Source organism: Callithrix jacchus, chromosome 1, assembly GCF_049354715.1.
Source record: "Callithrix jacchus isolate 240 chromosome 1, calJac240_pri, whole genome shotgun sequence".
In the NCBI taxonomy this organism is placed as follows: Eukaryota; Metazoa; Chordata; class Mammalia; order Primates; family Cebidae; genus Callithrix; species Callithrix jacchus.
Window position 1 is genome coordinate 9,018,139 of NC_133502.1, and position 15,608 is coordinate 9,033,746.

General features: G+C 36.1%; 1 protein-coding gene across 2 annotated transcripts in view; it reads left to right on the forward strand.

The window, feature by feature from the left end:
- Positions 1 to 15,608, forward strand: part of GPC6 (glypican 6) — a 1,188,890-nt gene that overhangs the window by 52,493 nt on the left and 1,120,789 nt on the right. The window lies entirely within an intron of this gene.

Below are 15,608 nucleotides of genomic sequence, written 5' to 3' on the forward strand. Positions count from 1 at the left end.
ATTATTTTTAAAGAAGTAGATATTTTTAGGATACTAAGTAGCAGATATATAGAATGAACACATCTAGAGATATAAGGTACAAGATGAGGATTATAAGTAATAAATTATATTATATGTGGGATTCAAGCTAAGTGAGTAGATTTTTAGCTATTCTTGCCACAAAAACAAAAAATGGGTAACTATATGAGATGATGAATATGTTAATTTGCTTCACTGTAATAACCTTTTTACTACCTATAGGTATCCCATAACATCATGTTGTATACCTAAAATATACACATTTATTTTTAAAAATTGTAGATTTATGTTAAATAAATATATATTTTTTAAGTTTCCTATTATTAAGGACTCACTTTAATTTGAAAACCTTTTCTTTCTAAGATAATTATAGAAACCATAACTTTACTCTTGGGAAGAAAATGGTTTTCCTAGAATATCTGTGGTTCTCAAACTTGAGTGTGTATCAGAATCACCAGGAAGCTTCTGACATAGATTGCCAGGCCTCACTGCCAGAACTGCTTTTTCAGGTGGTTTTGGGAGGAGGCTGAAGGGTCATGTGGGTCCAATTCCCAGGTGATGCTGAAGCTCTGGGCCCTGAGGCCACATTTTGAGAACTATTTTTCTGGAATAAATGATATTCTAGAAGGCAGGAAGAAATGGTTTGTCGAGATATGTCCATTGGGTTTGGAATAATCACACACTCATCATGTCTTAGGGATTCAGTCCATTTGCATATGAAAGATTTGTTCAGATTCTGCACTAAAATAGCTTCTTGAACCTTACTTCCAATATCTACTAAATATACTTGATTGCAGAACTATCTTTTTACATAAAATTGACTGCCTTTTGAGGGATACTCGTATTCTAGTGTGTATATTTTGAAAAACATTCTTTAGGTTAAAAAATTAGGAAAGTATCATTGCCTTTTGAGGGATACTCATATTGTAGTGTGCATGTTTTGAAAAATATTCTTTAGATTAAAGAATTAGGAAAGTATCAAGATATTAGTGTCACTGTAGAAAATATAGGGTTATAAATTTCATGGCGAGGCAAGGCAATGCATAACTCCTCTCTCTTCTTAGCTTTCAAATCAATATGATATAACTCTTCTTACTAATGTGGACAAAAATGTAAAGGATGTGTTAACTAAAGTACTGTAATTTCTTTAGAGATTGCAAGTATAAAAACGTTGTTGAAAACTTTTAATTACAGTATTGGTTTTGAGGTTTGTAATAGGAAAGTTCCATCATAGTATCTTAAATTGATTGTTTGGGTTTTGATAGTGATCTGTGTAAATTTCACAATAAACATACCCAAATTGGTACAATGTATGAATATAATGCAAAATGCCTAGCCTGATGACAGAATTGAGAGATATAAGGATATCTGCTTGGTCTGTGTTAGAGGGTAATACCAAGTCAGTGATGACGAAATCTTCAGGTATTCTGTACTTCACCCGAAGGCATTTTTTCACCCTCTGTGTAATGTGAGAATTCTGCACATGATTATCTCCTGCCAGAGTCCTCAGGTTCACATGTAGAAGGGTCAGATCAAAGCTTACTTTCTTTTTTCTTTTCTTTTCTTTCTTTTTTTTTTTTTTTTTTCTCTGTGAGACAAAGTTTCGCTCTTGTTACCCAGGATGGAGTGCAATGGCGTGATCTTGGCTCACCACAACCTCCGCCTCCTGGGTTCAGGCAATTCTCCTGCCTCCGCCTCCTGAGTAGCTTGGACTACAGGCACGTGCCACCATGCCCAGCTAATTTTTTGCATTTTTAGTAGAGACGGGGTTTCACCATGTTGACCAGGATGGTCTCGATCTCTTGACCTTGTGATCCACCCTCCTCGGCCTCCCAAAGTGCTGGAATTATAGGCGTGAGCCATCGCGCCCAGCCCAAAGCTTACTTTCCAGGGACTGTAAAGATAGTCTCTCACTTCCTGTTTCTGATGCCAAGAACAGTGATAGACCTACATTAATTCCCCAGATAAACTCAGCTTTGCAAACATCCCATTCTTTGTATACATATGGTAATCTTTCTGTAGATTTTTACCCACTTTTTTATCCAAGGCCAAATAATGTACCTGGCCAGCAGGGCTCCACAGAGTTTCTACAAAGATGCAAAGTACACTTTCGGAGGCTGAGGCGGGCAGATCGCCTGAGGTCAGGAGTTCAAGACCAGACTGGCCAACATGGTGAAACCCCATCTCTACTAAAAATACAAAAATTAGCTGGAAGTGGTGGCAGGTACCTGTTATTCCAGCTACTCAGGAGGCAGAGCCAAGGGGTGGAGGTTGCAGTGAGCTGAGATCATGCCATTGCACTCCAGCCTGGACGACTAGAGCAACACTTCATCTCAAAAAAAAAAAGATGACGCAAACTAAAGAAAGTAAAGACTCTTGATGCATAGCCTTACATGTTATTCATACTTTCCCCACTTTAAAATAAATTTTCACGTTACATAGGGTATAGTACTTTTGAATACAACATATGTATCTGTGAAAACAGTAGATATAAAATAAATGTCAGGCCAGGCGCAGTGGCTCAAGCCTGTAATCCCAGCACTTTGGGAGGCTGAGGTGGGTGGATCACGAGGTCAAGAGATCGAGACCATCCTGGTCAACATGGTGAAACCCCGTCTCTACTAAAATACAAAAAATTAGCTGGGCACGGTGGCGCATGCTTGTAATCCCAGCTACTCGGGAGGCTGAGACAGGAGAATTGCCTGAACCCAGGAGGCGGAGGTTGTGGTGAGCCGAGATCGCGCCATTGCACTCCAGCCTGGGTAACAAAAGCGAAACTCTGTCTCAAAAAAAAAAAAAAAAAGAAAGAAAGAAATATCAGTTGAAGCATGGTGTTTTCACATTGTTCATGCCTAACAAGGTATAGACCATTCATGACCACAAACCAAGCCGGTCAGATAGGGGAATGCCTTACATATGGTGCTTTACCCTATGTGTGTGTGTATATATATATATGTATATGCTGGAGCTAATTCTTTAAGGGAACTGCCCCAACCATGTTGGCACCCAGGGACCAGTTTCATAGAAGGCCATTTTTCCATGGACAGGACCAGAGATGCAGATAGTTTCAGGATTAAAATGTTTCACCTCAGATCATTAAGCATTAGATTCTCATAAGGAGTACATAGCCTAGATCCCTTGCATGCACAGTTCCCAATAGGGTTCATACTTCCATGAGAATCTCAAGGCAGGTGGCAGAGCTCAGGCTGTAATGCTTGCCACTTGCTTACCTCCTGCTGTGTGGCCCAGTTCCTAACAGACAATGGACTGGTACTGGTCTGAGGCTCAAGGGTTGGGGACCCCTGGTTTAAAGCAGTGTTATGACCTTCATTCTTAAAATGTTAAGAAAGGCTTAGTAATGTGTTCAAGGTCATTCCCCTGGCAAATGCTGAGAACAAGATGTGAATTAGGATTTAGTCTCCAAAATCTACCGTATCTGCTACAATAGCTCTTACTACTTGGCAGGAGGACTAGAATGGTGCTTACCTGGAGAACAGATTAAAGTGGCTTTGTTGTTGTAAACACAGACATCTATTTCTCACAGTTCTGGAGGCCGGGAAGTCCAGGATGAAGATGGTGGCAGATGAGGCCAGCTTCCTGATTCATAGATTGCCATCATCTTGCTAGAGACAGATTAAAGCATTGAAAGATGAAAAAATGCTCCTGTCCAATTAAAAGGAATGATTAAAATATGGAAGAAATAAACCCAAATAATTAACTGTAATAGCTCAGTGTTAAATAAATATCAATGCTACTTTGTCATGAGAACACTTTAAATGAAAAGAACAGCTGAGCGCAGTCGCTCACACCTATAATCCCAGCACTTTGGGAAGCCGAGGCAGTGGATTACCTGAAGTCACGGATTTGAGACCAGCCTGACCAACATGGTGAAACCCTGTTAGCCAGGCACGGTGGCAGGCACCTGTAATCCCTGCTACTTGGGAGGCTGAGTCAGGAGAATCGCTGGAACCCGGGAGATGGAGGTTGCAGTGAGGCAAGATTGTGCTACTGCATTCCAGCCTAGGCGATAGAGTGAGACTCCATTGAAAAAAGAAAAAGAAAAAAAAAGAACACAACTCTAATATGTACCTATTTTGAAACCACTGAATTAGAACATTTTGAACATATAGACAAAAAAGATGAACATTTTCTTGCTTTGTTTTGAGTTTATTTCTTGACACTGATGGAAAGATAAAAAAATAATCAGGTATGAAGAACAAATTTATCCCCTTATTTTTGTATTCGTATATGTGTACTAATAAAGCCACCCTGAGAGAAATCAAATTAAGTAATATTTACTACAAAGTTGTTTTTTGGATTGAATGTTTACTAGGAAGTTTTTATAGCCTGTGAACACAGAGGTCCAAGTTATGTTATTTATTGGGACCAAATGTTTTGAAGTGAATATTTTTACATTGTTTTTCATAGGACACTCAGAATTTGAAAGCATTTTGAAATAGAAGGTGAAATAAACAAAAATTCCTTTCCCTTAAGCTGAAGAGACAAACCCAAGAATGTTTTGCTAAAATTGTCCTTAGCATGGAGAAAGATTCTTATCTAAGGGCAATCATCAGAATCACTTGAAGAAACTTTTCACACTAAATCCCATCATCCTCTCTTCCCATATTTTGAGTCCCCTACCCTCTCAGTATGATTTGAACGTGTATTGTATGAAAATTTTCCTAATTTTCCTTCCTCCCAACTTAGCTGATCTAACTAGTTACAGTGAAATAAAAAAGCTTCTTGCCAAATTTCTCTCCACGAACTCTCCTTAAATATAATAAGAACAGAGCAAATAGGGGGATTAATTTTTTTCTAAAAGGAAGGAATAGTTTAGTTTCAAAGTTATACATAAATGCAGTTTAAGAATCAATTATTTTACATGGAAAAATCACTTGCCATCATCCCTATTCCCCCTTCCATGGAGGTAATCACTTCAAGCTGTTTTACATGGTTTTTATGGTAATTAATTCAAACCTCTAGACAATATGCTCCTTTTGCTACATTGGGTTTCTAAAATTTTTGGCATTACCTATTGATCACCTGCTATGGTGGAAGAGGATTTAGCACTGCTCATCCCCACTTGAGCAGCCTTCCCATCCGCCCTGTTTTTTCCTACCTTTTTAAATCTCTGGTTAGCCCTGAACAGGGAATGATTCTTTTGTTCTCATATAAAAGACCTAAAAACAGAGAGGAAGTTGAGATTTTTGAGGATGAGAAAAACAAAATGTTAAGGTAAGGTCACACAGCATGGCCTCAATTTTCTCAAGAAAATAAGAGATGCATTAATCTGGGATTGAGCAACTATGGGCTGCTATCAGTGTTCATTAGGGAGTTAGCAGATGAACATCAGCCTTGCCGCAGACCAGTGAGAAATGACCAACAGATTTAAACTCGTATGACAAATGGTCTCACCCAAAGACAGTGGATTTTCTGGGAATTTTGGCATGTCAGTTTTCATTACCTGCAAAGAACAAAACACTTAAAACCAAAAGGGACAGGTACATAGTTTAGTAAATGTGATAAATTACATGTGTGGTCTCTGTTCAGTTACACATGATAATGGACGACAGATCCGTTTTGTGGATAATCCCAAACTACAAGTAATACAAAACTTTAAAGCATATTTAATATGAGAGTTTATAGATACTTTCTTATATTTGGATAGCTATGGATGCTGTTATTATATTGATTCACATCCTGACATTTCCTTTCACTTGATTAATATTTAATTGGCATTCCTAAATCCCAGAAACAACTTGTGGGGTGGAGGGGTATATAACTCAGCAAATAGGTCACTGAAAGCCCACTTACAATTTCAAATTCCTTTTGGAAAACTCACCCAGTGGGTAATCTAAGATATGGACAATCAAGAACTGACAACTGTACATGAAGGCTCACATCCATCCTCTCAGGGCAACACTTGTACTGAACATTGTCAGTTTACTCTGCTAGCTTTGTCTATACGTTTGTAATAAAGAGCTTGAGCTTCTTGCAAATGGCAGATTAAAACACATAGTTTACTGCTTTTTTAAGCAAGTGCATCTGATTTTATGTTTAAAGGGTGTAGTTTTATGGTGCAAGAAAATAACAGGGGCACTGAGCTGGAGTACCAGAAGAAAATCCCTCAGGGCACGGCAGCAGTGCAGTTAGCAATAATTTTAATTGGACACCCAAACTAAGCCAGCCTCAAATCATGTGTATGTCTTACAAATAGGGTTTATTATGTCCTTTAAGTCCTTTTAGAGGCTTATGAAGATTTATACCAGTAGTTAGTTGCTTTGTCTGAGCTACAGAGAATATTTAATAGTTTTATCAGGATTAATGAGCAGAAGTGTCTCAACAAATGAAATTCTTTAGTATGTACACTGTAGTCATTTGGTATTCTCTTTATTCACTTGCAGTAATGTCAGCAACAGGAGACACTCTTTGATATTGAGCCCTTGGATTTCATATATTTGTCAGATTTTGTGAAACCATTTACATAGAGCATTTGTGTAGCACTTTTCTAACCTCAGAAATGTCCAAGAATCATGTAGTAAATACATACATCTCAAAACTGACTTAATGTATAACAAAGACATTCATTCCATTATGTCAACAAATATTTACTGAGTGCCTACTGTATGCCAACTGCTGAAGATACAATGTGATTAAAACAGCTTAGTGGAGCGTATGGCTTAGATAAGTAAAATAATAATGAACATAATGTACTAGTAGAAATTTCGATCATGCTGCTCCATCTAGAGTCTTTATCACAGGATGTTATATGATTTGGGAAATGAGTAAATGCCTTCTTGGCAAAGTGATATCTGTTCTGAGCTGAAGATTCAAAAGGAGTTAAGTAAAGAGGGAGAAGCTTCAAGGCAGAGGGAATAAGAGATTCTTAGGCAGAATGTGGTAAAGGTCCCTTTAAGGAAATGAATGGAAGCCACCAGGATTGGGACTGGATTACGCAGTGGCACGGGGAGAGATTTAAGTCCACTGAGTTCCAGTGAGTTCTGTTATGCATGTTAGTCTTTATCCCTGCAGTAATGCATACAATTGTAAAGCATTTTGAAACTTAAAATATACAAAGAGGAAAATGAAAATTAGTGGTAATCCTATTACCCATAACTTCTTTAAGATACTGTATTTTTAATTAATGAATTGTCTTTCAGTTATATAAAGATAAAGAGTAAATATGCAGACAGATACTCTTCTTGAACCGGGAAAAATGACAGTCTTTACTATCATGCTATCTTACTAATGTCTGGAATAGGAAATAAGTTTCATAAGCCAACAATGATTTCTTTGCCCACTGCAGCCTTAATTTGTCAATTAGACTATAAATCATGGTTTTGTTTATATACAGTATTTAACACATATTTACCTTGTTTTCAGAAACCCAATTTGTATACCTTTACCCCACCCAAAATTAAGAAATAGCTTTCATGGGATGTATGTGTATGTTTATACTGCTGTGTGTGTGTTTGTGTGTGTGTGTGTTTGTTGGTAGCCAAACAAAAGTAGTAATAATGATTTCTTTTTAAAACCCTGGTTACTAAGTTAGCGAAACTCAGGATAGGTTTTTCTAAATCATGTCGAAAAGTATGAGAATGATAGGAACAAAATTGCTGCTTTTGAAGACATTTAAAAATTGTTGAAGTATAGATATTCTTATATAGCAGTTATCAATATTAATGTATACAACATAAAATCAAACTTACATGAGAAATACAGATTTAAAAATTTAGAAGATAATAGACATAGCTAAAGACACTAAATTTTGTCAGCCTGTTGAGAGAAGAAATAGGGAACACTGACAGGAGGGATTTTCAGAGTTGTGCCAAATCTACAATTCGTCCTTGTATTAACCTGTTATGCTGCCAATAAAGACATAGCCGAGACTGGATAATTTATAAAGGAAGGAAGTTTAATTGACTCGCACTTCCACATGGCTGTGGAGGCCTCAGGAAACTTACAAACATGGCAGAAGGCATCTCTTCACAGGCAGCAGGAGAGAGAATGAGTGCCCAGTAAAGACAGAAGCCCCTTGTAAAACCATCAGATCTCATGAGAACTCACTATCACAAGAACAGGATGGGAAAAGCTGCCCCCATAATTCAATGATGTCCACCTGTTCCCTCCCACGACACATGGGGATTATAGGAGCTATAACTCAAGATGAAATTTGGGTGGAGACACACCCACACCATGTCAGTCCTTACCCTAAAGACCAAGGCACAAAGGATCAAGTTGAATTAGGAAACTCAGAGAAGCAGTCCCAACATAATTTGAGGCAGAACAAAGCTCAGAGGATATGGGGAGCTGGAGGGTCTGGTATTCAGATGCTGTTAATGACTCTAACACATCTCATAAAATATTTTTCCTACCAAACTGAAGAAGGATATTAGGAGGTGTAATCAAGTCTGTTTCAATCAGTCTATAATTTAAACACCAATCTATAGTTTGTGTTTTGATAATTTTTACATTATTAAAAACAAAAAGTTTGGCATTCTGTGCATCTTATTAGAGTGATCTGTTGACTCCCTGTAGGGAAGGGGTGGCAGAGATCGGGAAGTCCCATATCCTGAGGGAGCAGCTCAAGGAGACAGCTTTACCAACCTGCCTTCTGAGCACTTAGGGAGTGGAGGTGAAAGTGAGGTCATTCTGAATTTTTTCTCCCTCCCTTTCTCTCTTCCTTCTTTTCTGATGCTATTAGTGTTTAGTAATACAAGTTGAACATCGGAATCCCCAAATCTGATACCTGAAATGCTCTAAAATCCCAAACTTTTTGAGCTCCCACATGACACCACTAGTGGAAAAATCTATACCTAACACTTTGATTTCTGGTGGTTCAATATTCACAAACTTTGTTTCATGCACAAATTATTAAATAGTATATAAAGTTACCTTCAGACTATGTATATAAGGCATATTTGAAACATAAATGAATTTCATTTTTAGACTTGGGTCTGACCCCCCAAGGAATCTCATTATGTATATGCAAGTATTACAAAATCTGAAAATGTCTGAAATCCTGGGTCCTACTTCTGGTCCAAGGATTTCAGATAAGTGATAAAAGAGCCTGTATAAAAGAGCCTACTGAGACATTTAATGGTAACTTAGTAATAATGTCTAGATCATTTAAAAGTTACCAGTGAGAATGGAGGATTCCATAAGACTGTTTTGGCCAAAAGTGAGTCAATGACATAGAAGCAGGGACATTGGCCACTGAGGAGTGTGAAAAGCTGGTTCTGGGGTGAGGCTGATTCTCCCAGGAGGCCTCCTGGTGTCTGTCCTCATCCAGGAATTGGCCAGCAGCTCTCCCAGATCTTTCTTTGCTCTTGGAAATGCCAGTGTGGTTTATATGCTACTGGGCATGGCTTCATTTCATCTTGAAGAACTTATCATCACTTCTACCCATTCAAAAGATATGAGAGAGGAGATGTGCAATTGAGTAATAATTAGGAATGTGGCACATATTGCATTTATAAAACATATCAAATTATTTTTCCGATATTAGGAGGTGTAATCAAGTCTGCAATACATTTTACTAATGAAATTTCCTTTAACTTTTACACCCATATGTATTACAGGGGGAAATGAGATCCATATGTTTGACTCTTGCAGAGTTTCTTAAATAATATATTTAAAGGATTATCTTCAAATGCTCTAAAAGTTTATTGTCAATAAAGAAGAATCAACTTTTAAGGAAATTATTCTTTATAGGTTTTTGTTGTTGTTTTTTTTTTTTGTATTATGAATTTTGCTCAAATGTCCCTGTGGGAAAAACTCTTTAATAATAACAAATGGATATCATCAACCTGGTTTGCTCTTAAGCAATCTTTGATTTTATTGTATTTTGTTAAACTGTCTTTAAGCTTCATCAGTTTTTATTTTAAGTAAAATTTACTAATGTCCCTTTTCATAAAACGTATCTGTAAACTATCTAGAGTGAGCTGTTTAGTTTCAGAGGTTCTCATATTCCAATTCATTGAAACTACAAAGTAATACTTCTAAAATTGAAATAATTAAAAAAAGATAATTAGCAGAAACTATCCAAAATAAGACAATCAAAACCATCTGGGCTTGAGAATACTAAAAAATGTTGATCAAGGAAAACACCTTGGAAATCTCTGTATTATCTCTTAATTTCCAGTGTGGATATTTTAAATCCTGAAGAAATGTGATCAAATAAGCTCTCAGTAGTGTTCTGTATCAACTCTAATTTAACACATCTGTCCAGAGGAGTAATGAATAATGAATTACGCTAATCAATCCAGATAAAAAAGATTTAATTAACATTAACATCCCCTTGAAGTACTTAAAACTCTTTTTTACTTTCTGTTTTAGTATTCAGGGGTTCTAATCTAAGGATCCTGTGATGACAATGAAAAATAGTTCTAAGAAAGGTTTTATTAAAAGCATTTATTTAGATGTGTGTAACATGAAACTTTTCTCCAATTTTTTTGAAAAGGTGCTTCATAAAACATAAAAAGGCTATCCGTATTATCACTTCATATTACTTTATGAAAATATCTGGAAGTTGGGCATGGTGGCTCACCCCTGTAATCCTAGCACTTTGGGAGGCCAAGGTAGGTGGATCACCTGAGGTCAGGTGTTAGAGATCAGCCTTGCTAACATGGTAAAACCTTGTGTCTACTGAAAATACAAAACAGCTGGGTGTGGTGGCATGTGCCTGTAGTTCTAGCTATACACGGGAGGCTGAGGCAGGAGAATCACTTGAACCCAGGAGGGAGGTTGCAGTGAGCTGAGATCCCTCCATTGCACTCCAGCCTGGGTGACAGAGTGAGAATCTGTCTCAAAAAAAAAAAAAAAAATCTGGAAATAAAAGTTGTTGTATAGGGAATTAGCATATTTTGCTAAATTTTAATTAATATGTATTGAAAATATTGATGATGTCTGGATAACCAGTGCATGAGCTACAGTGCTCTGTAGGGCAACCTTCAGACATGAAGCTCAGCAGTAAATATTTAGCTCACCAAGGTAATTGATGGGGTTACAGGTGTTTTTTGCAAAATGGTTAAACCACTTCATGAGTAAATGTAAACAGACCAGTATAAGGTAGTCTGTAACCACAGGCCAGTTACAGTAATTAAGCAAGCAACCACAGAGTTATGATGATGACAGCAGTGAAATGAGAATCTGAATATGACCTTTTGACTATGTGAGAAAGTCCTCATTTTGGTCTAAGATGGAAAAGAAAAGAGACCAGGGTTAAGTTTGACAGTCTCCACAGAGAGTGATGTTATACTGACTCCTAACTGGATTTTGTCAGTAACACATTGAAACCCTATTGTAAATAATATTGATGACTTTGCTAATGCTCACACTGCAGCATCTTTAATGCATACCATTGGGAGACAAGGGGAGAACCCTAACCTGGGAGCCAGAATGCCTGACTAATATTCTTTCCCAACTCATTTAATCTGCCTTAACTGCAGTACTCCCATTTGGAAAATGCAAATAGTAATATGCGCCCTAAGACTCAAAGACTTTCAATATGTGACAATACAGATAGAGGTTATGGAAATATAAGAATGATATCATCAATTTGATTATTTTTGGTACACTGAAAGACAATCAAAAAGTGAAAAAAAGGTATTTAAAAGTAGTATTAGGAAAAGTATGGATCCCTTTTTAAGAAAAATAGTGTAGAACAATCTATAGTACATACATATTTATACACCCAAATTACTAACATAATATTTGTTATTAATATTACGGGGATGATACTGGACACTGGGCATATCTTTATGTGCACTTTTAGACAAGGATACATGTAAATGGAAAAATTTAACCTATGTTGATAAAACTTGCATGCAAAATTCAGCCTTTCAAATTAGAGGATCAAATCCTACCTATAGGGTCAGGCAGATTTTATTTTATTTTGAGCCATTTCAGATGTATGTGAATCCCAATCTATAGAAAAGGATTTGTTTATGTGTACAGCTCTCATTGCTTTCAGGATCAAAAGGTGAGCAGCACAGTCTGAAAATAAATATTGAATCTTCTTTTACATTTTCTGAATTGTTGTATTGGTCATGAAAGGCTGATATTTCCTGGAAAAATAGCTCCTCTTTTGAACCATACTATTTTGTGACACATGGACTCACAGAGTAAAGAGACATTTTCTGTTAGCGGTATCATCACTTGAGCATACACTTAGCAAGAAACTGAATATGGTAGAATTTCTTTGGTCAGTCCCAAGGATTACTCATTTTTGTTTCAGAGTGTTTGGTCTGGGCTCTAAGCAAAGCAAGGAGATTAATGTAATGAGACTCTTGGGAATCACGCAGAACCATTTGCCGACTTGATAAGGTTCAGGTGCAAATTTGTCAAGTCATCTAGATGCTTGGCCCAATAAAGAGTGTTTGCCTGTGACTTTTTTTAAACCATGAAAAAGACTAATGCAGGCAGTGGCTGGGCTGAAATCAAATACAAATAACATAAATGAACAAGAGAATAGAGGGATGATATTGTACACTGGGCATATCAATTAAGAACTATTTCCACATCCTGTCCACAAATTTAGTGATAATATGCACTATGCAACTATCAACCCCTACATTCTTAGTTTACTTTTAGCGATGAGGGAAAAAATTGAGAAAAGAAAACTTGTAAATTGGTTCATTTTATTGTAATCAAACAATTTGGTTGAAGTCTCAACGATACTCTGTAGTTACTCAGGAAATTGTATAGAAATCATGATCTTTGATGTAACTGATTTTCAAAGCAACATAGATTGGTGAAATCCCCTTCCCCACGACACCACTGGAATTATCATCACCCAGCCTGACTAAATGCATTTCACACCAGACTTCTGTGCATAAAGATATACTGCCCACTGCTGTGAAAATTAGTATAAGTTTGGTGAGTCATTTTTTCCAACCTTTGAAAAAAATGGAACTTCTGAGAATCATACTGAGCTCATGATAACTTTATCTCTATACATGATATGATCCTACATTTGTAACTTGGCTGTGAAGAATTAATTTGCTTAGGAGAATAAAATGTATTTGAGAAAATATAGAAAGAGGTACATAAAAATAGCCTTTATTTTAAAAATTGTATTCAATATTATGGTTAGAGCCTGGGTAATGTCTCATAATGGTGATTTTAAAATGTCTTCCGCATATTTTTTTGTAACCAGAAATACTCATTATGACTGACCATTTGGGCAAAGAACTCATCAAAGTGCTGTCTATGGAGAAAATTAATTAGGCATCTCTACTTAAAATTAGACACCTGATGGCTGGTATGAATGCTGACATAGTATGACATTGATGTAGGTTGAAGCAGACAGACTGACATTTAGACCAAGGGATTATAAACTCATTTATAGTTAATAGTTTGATAATTTCTGTCTCACCCACATCTTGCTGGTCAGACCTCTCCTTAGAAATTGGACCCATGAATTCATTATTTTTGCGGTAGTTCTGGCAATATGAGCCAAGTGACACAATCATCATCTCTTCTCAAAGAATGCCATTGTAGTTTGATTTCAACTGGGTTTTCTATATTTAAGTGTGGTTACACAGTGCTGCTTTACCCATTGTATCACAGACACTTACTCAGTGGGTTTGGTTCCTCAACTTTCAGTATATAAATTTAAGCTCTTTGTTGTGTTTCTTCTACTTGAAGCCTTAGAATAATTTACTTATTTTATTATTGTTTAAGTAGCTCATTTCTTCAGCCAGTAGTCTTTGCTATTAGGTAACAGCAAATTATACTAGCCATTTCCTGAGCATTGTAATCACATTTGCATTTTGCAAGGTCTGTTCACCGGTCATTTCATTTTTGGAATATAATTTCTATAGCAATCATATTAAAAATAAAACAATTTTCCTTCATTTTCTGGTCAAGTTAAAACAAGTCTGAGCAAACACATCCAGCATATACCTTGGGAGGAAGGTGGAGTGATATTTCCCATCTAGAGAGATTTTATCTTGTAAAAGACATCACTTCTTATAATTTGTTTTCTCTTTAGCATTTGTATATTCAATGTGCAAATTAGAACAAAGCCATTATACAAATTTTCAATGTTATAAAAATATAAAAGTTAAAATACTGTAAATATTTGATGTAACAGTATAGGATTTAATAGTTTTGCTAGTTCAGTTTAAGAAATTCTAATTTGTAAATGATGGTTGACAAGATTTCACAAGGATAGATAAATCAAAAAGCAATTTCATCATTCATAAGGCATTTTGCAGCAAACTTGCCAGTAGTTTACTAATAGATTTATTATATTTCAAAGTGTGTATGTTTGTTTATTTTATGAAGAGGGTGAAAATTGAGATGTCACGTGCCCTTCAAATACAGAAAATAATACAAGGCTTTCAGGTGAATGTGTAACTTCTGCCTCATGTGAATTCTTTTAGGAAGATTCATGATTCGGTGCCCCAAGCAAGTGGCAACTCATCTTCAGTGGAAAGATCTTTAAGGGAGAGAGAGATGCCTTCTTTTGAGAGTTGAGAGGATTTCTAAATTTTTTAAAAATAAAAAGGTAAAATAATAAGTGTATCTCAAAATATATATAACATTCCAAATGAGAAAATAGTAACAAGTATATAGTACTTTTATAAGTATGCTCACAAATATTTAAAGAAAGTGTTTCCATGACGTGACAGATATTACATGCCTGTATATAGCTTTATCAAGCAGAATAAACATTATGAAATAAATAAATAGTGAAATTTACACAGAGTGTATTGATGTGGTTTTAATACAAGTAAATCTGCTTTTCTGTAATTTACCCTTAGTGATTAAAACAGACAATTACTTTAGATGTACAATTACCATCATTCTTTTCCCCATAGTAAAAGACTTAAGATAATTTTTATACTCACATTCATTTAGTATTCAAATATACAGTACTTAAATCTTTAGTAGGAGTCAATTTCTACAATTAACTACACATCAGAAGATTTTCTAGAAAACAATTTGCAATAGGTTGATAAATGTTTATTTGCCTTGTTGACTAGCATGACTGGGTAAAGACACTCATATTTAAACCTTATCTTTGGCCAGTTGTGTTCCATGTAGAGATTCCTTTTTTTTAATTTTTAATTTTATGTTTTGAGACGGAGTCTCATTCTGTCAATCAGGCTGGAGTGCAGTGGTGTAATCATGGCTCACTGCTGCCTTGACCTCCCGGGCTTAAGCCATCCTTCCATCTCCACCTCCCAAGTAGCTGGAACTACAGGCACACACCACCATGCTAGGCTAATTGCTTTCTATTTATAGAGACAGCTTTCATCATGTTGCCCAGTTTGGTCAGAAGTGCCTTTTATGAGTAGCTGTAGTGTCACAGTATTAGGGGAAAAAATAATTAATAATTATTTCTCTTTACCTAACTTAAAAAAAAAAAAAACTTCATATAGTGTTTGGGAAACCTTTAGCAGTTCCAGTCAATAAAAATTCAGAAAACAAAAATCTACCTTTTATAGGACATTTCTTTTTCCAGAAATTAATCTGATATCTATTTTTGAGGGTTACAACTATGTTACTTAAAGTATTGTTATGTTTTTAAAGATTATTTGGTGCTTAGGGTGAGTTGTTGAGTATGAATATAAATTAAG